This window comes from Neomonachus schauinslandi, chromosome 8 (genome assembly GCF_002201575.2).
Source record: "Neomonachus schauinslandi chromosome 8, ASM220157v2, whole genome shotgun sequence".
NCBI lineage: Eukaryota > Metazoa > Chordata > Mammalia > Carnivora > Phocidae > Neomonachus > Neomonachus schauinslandi.
Window position 1 is genome coordinate 140,850,256 of NC_058410.1, and position 13,530 is coordinate 140,863,785.

The window sequence follows — 13,530 nt, forward strand, 5'->3', positions numbered from 1 at the left end:
AAGTCATCATTTAAATTTTTAGGCTAAAAAGGTAACTTCGTGAAAACGTTGCTGTGGAGAAAAATGTTGGCCTTCGAGCTTGTAGATATTTATGCTTCAGATACCAGGCTTTGGCTGAATCCTGTCCTTGTTCCCAGTTTGATGCTGTGTTTGTGATGGTGGCGGAGGGCCAAACTGACTTCAGTCAATGGTGCTCGCGGAACGAAGTTTAAGAAGTAAATTATAAAATATACAATAGCCAAGTGGCTGCATTGCAGTGTAGGAAAAAATGGACCTTTGCTCTTGGAAATATAATATGACACAGTAACTGAAGTTTCTATCTGGATCGCTAGGCTTCACCTGACTGTCTACCAGATCTGTCCATCTCAGAAATCTCCGAAAGGCCCAGCTATCTAGTGGTGTCAGTTTATTTCCTCTTTCTTGATTTACTATACTTATTAAGACAATCAAAAATTATTTTAACCAAGGTAAATTAAGCATGCCTTCCTTCCCTTTGACCCCTGATGTGAATGACCTAGCCCCTCTTGACATTCAATTGTTGCTATTATGTCATTATGAGGTGCAAAAAAGAGTTTAAAGAAACAATAATAAATGACCGTGAAACCCAGTATAAAATAAATGAACAAATGAAATGTTTTTAAAATGAAGAAAGACTTCACAAACTCAAAGTAAATGAACTAAAACAGAGAAAGGGAGAGAAGTTAGTAAAGGGCCAAGTCATTACCTTGAAGAAAGAATGATCAAAAATGATTTTGTTCTACAATTGATAGTTTAATATAGTACAAAATATGCTGTTAAGGCATTAAGCTTATCTCAAATGGAGCTAAAAATAGAATGTTTACCTTGAAAGTCCCTGCTGAAAACAAAGCTGAAATAGATCCTCTACTAAAACAGAAGAAAATGAAAAAGCAAAGAGACTGAAATTAAAGCACATAATAAAATGAAAACAAGTTAAACCAAACACAGTACATCAACAAGGGATTGGTAGGTGAGAGGTGAAAGGGTGTCTTTTAATAAAAATGCTGTTTAAAATGCATGGGCAAGGGTAGGGACATCACCCAGGTAGATTCAGTATTCCAGAGCAAGCAGCCTGAGGAAATTTTACCACCCATACCACGGAAAAACCTGAAGGTAATGGGAGCAAACAGTTTCCAGGAACCCAGAAAATGGGTCTAGAAAGAGCCTCTGGCAGGCTGTGGCCTTTGGTGGAAAGACTGAGTAATCATGAGGCCCAGCAGGGGGAACTAGGATAACTCCTTGACCTTACTCTTCCTTTTCTGCCATCCCCTGTCAAGAGTCTCCACTGATTCACTCAACAGAAAGCCAAAGGGCAAGAAGTCAGTTAATGCGTCCACAAAATTCAGCATCCCAGAGCACAAAGCGATAGAAACGGGGTGGGGGTGGTGCTGGGGGGGCCAGATGGGAGAGCAAAACCAAGGTACCCAATACCCAATGCACACAATTCAGAAATCATCATAACTGGGCATAACGTCCTTTTGAAGATTGACTTTTTTAAAAAAATTGCTTCCTTGAGATATAATTCACATACCATAAAATCCATCCTTCTGAAGTGTACAATTCTGTACTTTTTAGTATAGAGTTTTATAACACTGCTATATAATTTTTTGGACATTTTAATCACCCCAAGCATAACCCCCTGTCTACTTCCCCCTACCCTCAAACCGTGGCAAACACTAACCTTCTTTCCTTCTCTACGGGATTTGTCTATCCTGGATATTTCATATACATGAAATCATACAATATGTAGTTTTTATGTGTCTGGCTTTTAAACTGAGCATGATATTTACAGGGGACATCCATGTTACTGAAGGTATCATTACTTCATTATTACGGCTGAGTAATATTCCACTGGGTGAATTTATCAGTTTGCTTATCCGTTCTCCAGTTGATAGACATTTGGTTATTTCTACTCTTTGACTATTATGAATAATGTTGCCATGGAGATTCATGTACAAGTTTTTATGTGAACATATGTTTTTAATTCTCTTGTGTAAATATTTACAGTGGAAATTGCCAGGTCATGTGGTATCTTTATGTTTAACATTTTAAGGAAACACTAAACTGTTTTCCAAAGAGCTATTCCATTTTACCTTCCTGCTAGCAATGCAGGAGAGTTCCGTTTTCTCCAAAGCCTTGCTAACACTTGTTGTTATCTGTCTTTTTTTAAACTTTAGCCATCCTCTGTAGGTAAGATGTAGCTCATGTGGTTTTGATTTGCATTAATGACTTTTTAAAATGTATTTCTTGGCCACTTACGTGTTTTTGAAACATCTCTAATCAAGTCCTTTGTCCTTTTCAAAATTGGGGTGTCTTTTTATTGTTGTGGGGTTTTTTTTAAAGATTTTATTTATTTATTTATTTATTTATTTATTTCAGAGACTGAGACAGAGAGAGGGAGAGAGCGCACGAGCAAGGCAGAGAGAGAGAGGGACAAGCAGACTCCTCACTGAGCAGGGAGCCATCCGAGGACCCTGGGATCATGACCTAAGCCGAAAGCAGATGCTTAACCAACTGTGCCACCCAGATGCCCCTATTGTTGCATTTTAAGAGTGCTTCATACATTCTAGATACAAGTCCAATGTAAGATCTATGATTTGCAAACATTCTCTCCCATTCTATGGGCTTCTTTTTCACTATCCTGATGGTTCTTTGACACACAAAAGATTTCATTTGGATTAAGTCTGATTTACCTATTTTTTTAATCATGTACTTGTTGGTTTGTAACCCTCCTGGGAACTTCTCAAATGTAATCTAAAACTGGCCCCCATGAGAAGAGTGCAGAGAGAAACCAAAGACAGAGGCAGGCCACCCCAGGTTGGTAGGTGGCGGCTTTAATGAAGCAAAGGAACTTACATATGAGGCTTGTCTTGGGCTGTAGCAAGATGAATGGATCACTGCACCTGCCTACTATATCTTAAAGTTAATAAAGAGGCCCTAACTGGGCTCAGTCACATATACCATATAGGTGTTTTCAACACCAGGTCACTCTCTCAAGGTTATGTCCTTGGAGCAGCCTTTGGGAGCAGGAAAGCAAATGGAACCCATGATCCAAGGACAGGGGAGAGGGTGAGGAGCCTCTAAGTGCCTGGGTCCAGCTCACTGCTCAATTGGACATCACATCTTATTTATCACATCCTCCAATGGTAAACTTTTGATGTGCCATTTAACATCTAATGATCCTAGTCCAATTTATTCTTCTATTTTCTGCTAAGAATTATAGAGTTTTATCTCTATAATTTGAGCTTATGGTCTAATATGAGTTACTTTATGTGTATAGTGTGAATTAAGAGTTCAGCTTCATTCTTTTGCATGTGGACATACAGGCGTCCCAGCACAATTCATTGAAAAGACTTTTCTCCCTTGAATTGTTCTGGCACTCTTGCCAAAAATGAACTAATGATTAATGTATGGTTTTATTTTCAGACTCAATTTTATTCATTACTACCCTGTCAGTACGACACTGTCTTGATTACTGTAGCTATACAGTATGTTCTAAATTTTTTTTAAAAAAAAATGTGAATCCTCCATTTTTTTTCAAGATAGTTTGGCTATTCTGGATTCATGATTTTCCATATGAATTTGAGGATCAGTTTGTCAATTTCTTAAACAAATAAGCCAACAAAACAGAACAAAAACCAGCTGGGATTTTAGTAGGGATTGTATATCAATTTGGAGTACATCAATTTGGAGAATATTACCATTTTATATCTTCCAATCTGAGCATGGGATGTATTTCCAATCATTTATATTGTCTTTAATTGTTTTTGATGATGTTTAATAATTTTTAGTGTATAAGCCTTGCACTGCTTTAGTAAAATTTATTTCTGAGTATTATATTCATTTTGGTATTATTATAAATGCAATTGTTTTCTTAATTTTATTTTCAGATTATTCATGGCCAGTGTATAGAAATGCAATTGATTTTTGTACACTGACCTTGTATCCAGAAACCTTGCCAAACACATTCATTAGTTCTCATCATTTTTCAGTGGATTCCTTAGGATTTCTACATGTAAGAGATTACCATCTGCAAATAAAGATGTTCATTTTTTTCTCCCCAATCAGAATAGCTTTTATTCTATTTCTTGTCTGATTGCTCGGGCCTTAGAGAAGTGGCAAGAATGGACATCTTGGCTTGTTCCTGATCTTAGGGGACAGTGTTCAGTCTTCCCTCAATAACTATGACATTAGCTGTGTTTTTTTCCATAGATAGTCCTTTTAATTAAGGAAGTTTCCTTCTATTTCTAGTCTTTAAGCATTTTTATCATGAAACAGTGTTAGATTTTTGTCAAATTATTTGTCCTGCTCCAACTGAGATAATCGTGTGTGCTTTGTTTATTATTCTACTGATAAAGTGTATTGTGTTCATTGATTTCCATGAAAAAGTAGGAATTACTCCACAGGTGGAGCTGGGCTACATGGTGTTGTTCCTTGGACTTGATACCCAATGAAGTCTGGTTGACTAGGTTTTGAAACTGCTTGGGACTAGTCTAGTGAGTCCTATTATTGTTTTTTCCCATTTGCTCTCATTTTGAATAAGAATATCTGTAACTGTTAACCTATGTATTTTCTACCTTTGTATTTTGGCAAAAGATAGCATATCTTTAGTTTCCAGGTTCACAGATGGAGAGGAATTGTACCTTAGGATAGATTACACCCAAACTTGTTTTAAATGATGAAATTTGGCACTTTTCTTTTTTTAGAGAGAAAGACAGAACACATGCGTGCGAGAAGGGGGTGGGCAGATGGAGAGGGAGAGAGAGAATCTCAAGCAGACTCCCTGCTGAGCATGGAGCCCGACACAGAGCTCGGTCTCACAACCCTGCGATCATGTCCTGAGCTGAAATCAAGAGTCGGAGGCTTAACCAGCCGAGCCACCCAGGAGCCCCCAAATTTGGCACTTTTGAGATGATGAAATATAGATGAGATTTTGGAGTTTTCAACGATTCTGTAATGGAATGAGACTTTTGGGGGAGGTCAAGATGAAGTAAATTTATTTGTAATATTCTAGTTAATAAGGAAAAAAATTAAGTTTTGGAGGCCTGGTTAATATGCATTAGAAGAAGCTTAACAAGAACTGAGAGAGAAAGGAGAAAGAAGAATGCCTATACTGGCTGTAGGTAAGAATCCTCTGTATTAGGATTTCATTGTGGGTAAGAGAATTTCAGAATTTCAAGTGAATACTTTTTGGGGAGACAGTGATGGAGAGAGATATTATTCTGTGCATTAGTATTGCATGTATGTATTTATACTAGGACTTTCATATGTCCTTGTGATTCAATGTAAAAATTTGATGATGTGGTTTTAATTTTTATTTTCCAGGCTATATTCCTTTGAAATCCAAGTCCACTCAGCAACCGTGAAGCCCAGTTAAATTTGGGTAAATAATGAGGCCTAACCTCTGGGTTGCTGAATTTAAGGTTCTCAGTTTTACCTCCAATTCAAATTATTATACTAGGCTTGAGACAAGAGTTTATTTTTATCGGACTTCCCGATTTTGGGGGAAAATACTGTAAAGAAAAAGGAGTGGGTGGGGTTGGCAAGCTTCTTGAGGCATGACAGTTCTCAAAAAACAGAAACAAACTAAAGCACACACACACACACGCATACATACATCCCAAAACATACACATTAAAACACACACACACATATGTGAGAAAAAAACAAAAAGATATAGTGGAATTTACATTGAGGTCAAAAGTGCTGTACAAGAGAGAATGTGCTGCTGGCCTCTATATTCCAGAGAGAGAAGATTCTATGAGTCTGTATATGTGTTCACCAGCTAGAAGAAATCTTTAAAAATTGTTTTCTGCGTTTGCTGCCTGGGAGCATTTAACCCAACCTCTATGGAAGTCACTTCTGGAAGTGTGGAGAAGATTGATGGCAGCCAAGTTTGCATTAATTCGAAGTTTCTAGTTCCACAAGTGAAACTGGATCCCTGGGGACTTGGAAATTGCTGTGGGATTTTCAAATAAACAGCCTTTGGAACCACTGATACAAGCTAATTGCTAACAGAAACTTGAGAAACTGGCAGAAAGAACCAAGCCAATGACTGGTGAAAAATATTTGGTTTGAGCAAGATTTTTAATGGCAAAGAATAGAAAGTCTCAGAGACTGGGATGTTCTGCTGACTCAACTTATTCTGCAAAATCTGGCCTGAGTCCTTATCAGTGGATTCATACCCATCCTCAGGCTCATTCTGTGCTGGGCTCTCTCATGCTTTAAAGGAAACTTAAAAACTGATGACTTGTTGAACTTAAAATGATGCTTTCATAAAGAAAAAAGTTATTCATATTTACATTGGATGACAGTTTCTGCTAAAGTGTTGTGCCATTGACCAATGAAATAAAGCTTAAAGATGCCTCCAGAGTTGGACAAGATTCTTGAAAGGGTGATCTATGAGCCCTGTTTGCTTAACATCCTTGAATTGCATAACAAAACCTAAGGGATAATTTGAATATTCACTATCAGTTGTCTTCATCAAGGTTTAGGAGGAAAAAACTGTCACTTTAACTACACTCTGGAAGTTGGATTGAGGAATGACATTTAGATGTGAGATGCTGGGGCAGCCTTGAAAGTCAGAAGTTATGCAGACATACCTCTGACTCTTAAAGGTGGACCTGTCAATGAGTAGGTTGCTGGTGGATGGAGAGTGGGTCAGTTGGTCAATGTGGTCAGTGTATTCCTCAGAGCTAGCCAGGGACATAAGATGGGGATGATGCCTTTATATTTGAACCCAGTATGGGAGAGTGGATCATAATATTTTAGGAACAGATATTAGCTATACTATGAAACTAAATGCAACCCAGTTAATGATGGATTGGTTGTAGACAATGGAAAAGACAATGCTATGTTTTCCATATTGGTGGAGATGGATGTGATTGATAGGGTTGTGTGACAAAATGGAGATAAAAAGAGGAAGGAAAATTCTGGCAAGGAAGGTTATCAGTCCAATTTTAAATTGACTGGACTTCAGCAATCATCCAACCCAAGCTGTTCTCCTTATTAATCAGGAAATAACTAAGGCCTCCAAATCTCAAGTAATCCATAGAATTAGCAGAAAAGATCATCTTAGAACTCAGATTTACTAAAACAGAAGCCTCAGGTATTTCATCTCAGGGATGAAATAACTAGGATTTTGACTGAATAATCCAAATGGTAAATTGAGATTTGAAGAGTTACTGTAGATCCAGTGAGAAGGCTGGAAACCTGGAGGTGCATTTGCCCAGTTCCCTGTGAGTATGAGGGTCTAACCGAGAACTCAGTAGAAAGAGGATAGCAATTGGATGATGGCATATGTGGTTGTATATTATGAGCCTCAAGTTAAATGACTTTGTAATATGAAATGGGTTTGCTATAGACATGGCAATGGAGGGATGCTTGGCCGGCACAGTCGGTTAAGCAGCCAACTCTTGCTTTTGGCTCAGGTTGTGTTCTCAGGGTCAGAGATCCAGCCCTACATCAGGCTCAGTCTGCTTGAGATTTTCTCTCTCTCCCTCTACCCTCCTGCTTGTGCTCTCTCTCTTCCTCTCTCTCTCTCTCTGTAAAACGAGTAGATCTTTGAAAGGAAAAAGAAAAAGAAATGGCAATGTAGAGTGCATGGAGCCATTAACATAGGACAGTTTTCATCATCAATCCCTTACAGTCATTTTGCAGATAAAATAAAGTCAAATAAGGGAGGGTAGATATCGATACTAGTGATTGCCTACGATTGCTGGCTTACCCAGAGCTAATAGTTTTTACAAAAAATAAGCAATGGTGAATGGGAATATGGACATAAAGCAAAACAATTTTGAAAATGAAGGCCAACAATGGAGCCAACGTTGCATTACTAGTGGAATTTTCCCAGTACTGTCTGCATAGATCTACTTCTCTATTTGCTCTTTTTAATTTCTCCCACATCTTCCCCATACTCAATCTCCTTTCCAAAAAGAATTTCTTCACTTTGATTTAAAAACCATTTGCTTAAGGCACTCCTGCAGACCCTTAAGCCAATAGAATACGGATTTGTTCTCTTTGTTCTTTTAATTATGTGCCATGTAAACAATATAAATGTAGTTAAACCAACCACACAATATTCGTGGATCTGATTGTTTCTGGCAGCCAGTGGCTAAACTTCATAATTATCTTCATAATGTAATATATTTGGGGTTGTCAGTACACAGAGCTTATATTTACTCTAAGGAACATAGATACAAAAGCAAAGCAACTCTCCTAAGGTCAGGATGTAGAAAATCAGAAATTGTTATAAAACCTTTTGTTTCCTGGTTTAATATTTTGGCACTATCTTTAACTTCTTTTATACATCTTCAATATTTGGTATGGTCTGGGTCTGCTTTACTTGGAAAAGATGTGTCCAAAATTGACTTTCTCCTTTTAAGATATGCTGAATATAGTAGGAAATTGCAAAATAAGATAAGGCATCCTCTTAAGGGGGGAGGGTACACTATGCTATACGTGGAGAGATTTAATAGAAATTAGTCTCAACGCTGAAAAATCAGTAGTACATATAATATCTTATGTTGTAATGCTGTTATCCTGAACATTTTAATGTGATTTACAAAAAAAAAAAAATGGTTACTCTCAATAAAGTTTAGAATATGAAGAATAGATTTATGTAGTGTAGGTCAAAAGTAAAACTGTCCATATACTACCCTCTCTCTTTATGTTTTGATATGATCTAGTTCTTGCTGACGTTTGGAACTCAAAGCATTGTGGCTTTACAAGTGGAGACTAAGAAGAAACTTTAATGGTGATTAATGCTGACCCTAAATATATATATGTATTTTGATGAATGCAAAATGTATTTAATAAAATGATTTAAGATGTTCCAAAAGTGTCTTGTACAAACCTAAAACAAGCTTTCTTTGAAAGATTGAACTTGCTCCTTTTAAAAAAATGACATCATACAAGATGTGTTTTTAATCAATTATCATTGTAGATAATTCATAGGGCAAAATGTGTGGAAACACAATGGCGTGATTAACTGGGCGTTGACCTGGTGTCATGGCACTTGTCCAGAGAGAGCTTATTAGTTTGAGCTAGCAGTAAATATGAAACTGAGGGCATCATAAATCACAACAGTAGGATTAATCTGAATGTGGATCAGATACATGGATAAAACTGAGACATTCCCAGTTAGTCCAAAAACAGCTACATGCAGTCAGTTGAGAGAAAATAATTTTCTTACACAGTCTGTGCACAGTCCTCTCCATTTTATCTATAATTTTCAATTGCATAATTTCAACCAGTCTTTACAGCTAAATAAGAAGTTTCCTTAATTAAAGAAACCAGAAATGTGGGCCCTCGGGATTGTTAGTGATGCTGGTTGGAGCAAAATCTTTGTGAGGGCGGGGTGTATGGATTTTGTTTCTCAAAGTGTTTTCTCTAGTCATACCATTAGAGGCTTGGACAACCAGCATAACTTAAGGCTATCGTTTTAGTTTCATAAACTCATTTAGTTTGTCTGGCTCATCACAGAGATTTTCATTCTGAGGAAAACACGGTGACCCATGTTTCCCTGTGCCAACCAATTAACTGGTTGAACCATCTTAGACGATAATATAAAATTGGTTGGAAGAGTTTTCAGCCCTGTTTTGAGTCTCAGGATTTCAAAAAGATCCTAGGGTAATGACATTTTCAAACAGTATTTTCTACAGTAAGAAGGAGAATTCCAAGAGTTTACTGTGTTTACACAGTAGGATTGGCAGGTAGATGTGTTTCTTACCTGTCATGAATATATTAACTCTAGTTTGCAATGTTTGATAATTGGTCAGGCTCAACATGTTTGAATTTTCATTACCTTGTGATTTCTAGATATAAGTTTATGGTAATATTAGTATTAGAAAGAAATGAAAAGAGATAAAACACCAGCAAAGTAATTATTTGGTATGATGGTAAAATAGCAATAATAAAATGGTTTTAGTAAATACACTTTTTGTCTTTTTTCTTCTTTTTTTTAACTTTAAGAAAAAAATTCAATAAACCCAGCTGGCTAAGGAAACACAGCCATGTCAGTATACTAAATCAGAAATGTTAGCTAATCAGAAACACACATGAGCTTCACACTCTTTTGGGGGTTTCGCTATGGGTATTCTTCTACTTCCGTAGATTTATTTTTTTCAAGCAGACATACTAACTACATGTAAAAAATATATTTCCCTATGTGGTCTGCTTATAAGCCACCTGCTGTTGTTGCTTTCATATTTTTCGTTGAGACATACTTGTTCTTGGAGGTACTGGTAATATTCACTGTGGTGTGAGTCATGCTGATGGCTCCTTTCTGTCCGAGGATGAACCAAAGATGAGGTGCCTAATTCCAGAAGGTCCTAGGGGAGCAGAAGTGATGATGTATGTATCTTCTAGCCCAGCCAATTTCAGGAATGTATATATATAAAAACAATCAGTTCTTGCCATCTGCACCAAAGTCCTCTTCAAGTGCTCTAATTGCCTTGGAGATTCACAGTAGAAACGAAGCATGAATAGAGTGGCGGATGTAAAATTATATTGCACGTGTGATTACTACCCTGGGAGGATGATACACACTTTCTTCAACCTATATAAGAGAGGGTTAAGTAAACTTAGTAAATTAAAAGATCATATCAAAGGAAGTTAAAAGAGAAAAAAAATCTATTTTTATGATTGGAGAAAATATGAAATTATATAGGGTAGGTGAAACTTTTATGTCATTCGATTTTGTTAGACTATAGCAAACCAATTAGATAAAATTAAATTTCAAGCTTGATTGATTTTTTAAATATTCATTTTAAGCACTGCGTTTGGTGCTTATTATATTATATAGGAAATGCCAAAGAACGTCTGCTGCATCCAGGAATTAAATGATGCCTATACCCTCAACAGTCTAGCTGGGGTTTTGACAAAGTATTATGATATTTCTATATTATACAGCACCATAAAATGCTAAACATACACAGAGCTCAGGACTATAAGTTTCAAAAAGCGCATTCTGGAAGCTAGAGTGTTTGGGCATTTATAGCTGGCTAGCACGGGAAGATAATGAGGAGTTTGATATCTTGGAAATCGTAACTATGAAATATATACAATAGTTTCCCACCGAGATGGATCATATATCACGCAATATTGGAGGATAATTCAAGTCTGCCATACAATCTGCTTTTCATTTCAAGTGGAGGGCAATGTAAGCCATAATTTACCCAGGTAGTACGCACGTGGGAAATAATGACGAATTTAGAACAACTCATGACAACAAAAATCCACATAGGAAAACATGAAAGATTTGATATCCTCTTGCCTTTCAACTGTTTTCCCTCTTCTGTTCTTACCCTTCTCCATAAATTATAAAATCTTTTGTGTTAATATGGATTCGGGATAAAATATTAGTATTCCTTGAAAAATATAAAGGGACATATACAATTACTAGGTAGTACTTCCCAAATTGTTGATGGAGATAAAGTAGGATAAATCATTTAAGTGATAGTTTATTGTGGTTACCTCAGTCTCCAGGAAGATCTGATCTTAAATAATTTTCTACTAAAAACCCCTTTCCGTGTTAAGATGGGCAATGGCTCTTTGCTTATACACCAATTATTTCTTTATTAAAAAACACCCTCTTTGATATCATATAGAAATGGAGTTTGGGTGGCAGAGGACCAGCACTTGTGGATTTTGGAAAGAGCTAAATGACTGATGCTCTGTTTTCATTTATCATTTCAAAATTCAATGAAATACTGCCAGATAGTAGGAAGACAGAAGGAATTTTTAGTGAGAAATAGAACAGTCCTTTGTGATTGGACAAAATGGTGGGAACTCTGTGGCCTCTGACATTTTTCATAAGTATATATATTTTATACTATATATAAAGACAATAGAACAGACACAAAAACATGGACTGTATATTTAATGTTTATCATTTTTCTTCTTCTTTTTTTTTCTATTTAGGCTAGAGCTTACATCCCCATCTTCTTCTTCCTGAAAACCAAAGAAAAATCAGTTTGGACCAGTAGTCAAGAGATTGGGCCTATCTTTTCACATCTGAAAACAAGTGGAATAATGTGAACATTGTAAATTTCTTGTGTTTTAGTTGTACACTTCCTTCATGTTTATAAACATGGCAACACTAACAAGACATCAGCAAACAGAGATAACACGGAAGGTAATGGGCAAATTCCAGCATAAAGTTCTCTAGTAAAATATTATTTAAGCACACAACACCATCTTCCCAATGTTCATTTCAGACTTTTAAGCTTAATTCCTCTTATTTTTACATAGGTTTTATTTTCTAAAGAGAGAGACAACAGTTGTCACGATGGCTAACATCTTGAATACTATTATTTAATTTCTTTATCATCATTTCCCCCCTTAAAGTCAAGTAATTTTAATTTCTTTCTCATTCTTTTATGTCCTCTTTGTCAATTATATAATATTTCAGATGTTGTACTTGAGTTTCTTTACACCTTCAAAATTGTCTTTTTCATCTCATTCACTCTTTAACATTTTGGACATGAAACAAAAAGTGGTCCAGTATAAACATCATACAAAAATTAAATAGTTTTGTAAAACTATTATTACATAGCAAGCACTCACAAGTAAGGCTTCGGTTCAATAGTCTTGCACTTCAACATCAGGGCTTAACCTAGATTTAGTTATTGATTTACTTATAAATTCCCTGACTTATTTCACAAAGGAATTGCCAGAGTTTACAAAAATAAACATAAAAAGGATTAAAAAAATAGTTGAGAGAGACAGAATAAGGGGGATTCTCGGGTGATGCTCTAATTAACCCCTTGATAAATAGGAGTATAAATATATGGAATGGACACACTGTAGTTACTAAAAGCAAGTCACAAATTTGGCCTCAAAGCTTTTAGCAGTTAAGGCAAAAAGGGACCTAGTATCAATTACAAGAATCACAGTGTTCCTAAGACTCAAAAATAAAAACAGAGAAAACCATAATTCAGGAAAAAATACCCCAAACTCAAAATCCGAGAAATGTCTCCCATGGCTTCTCATAAACAAGTATCAAAAAACGTAATAGAAATAATCCTACAGTAAGTATAATGACACATTTTATTGGGCTGTTTCTTATGGTGTTTTCAATATAGACAACTGGCATAAAGTTACTGGACAATTTAGTGAAAACCAATAAAGATGGTGCCAAATATTTTGGTTCAATGCCCAGTTCCTTGGTTTCATCCAAAGATAGAGTCAAAATACATGAAAGAATAAATATTTAGCATGCCCATCAAGCCTCCATCCGCAAACATTTCTTCACAGCTCGCATTTTGATAAGGATTAAATAGCAGAGATTTAAATATTTTTACCTACCTGAAAGAACCTGAGGGCAGTTTTGGGTGTTGTGGATTAAGGGCTGAATCCTATCCCTTAACACTCAATCAAACAAAAATAGGGTCTTCATCTGCCTTCCCTACCTACCTGAGAAACAGTAAGACTTAACTTTAAGCTCAAAGGAATGAATGAAGTCTCCTTTTTTAGGGACCATCAGCTTCACCAACGTGTAGTTCTTCTGGA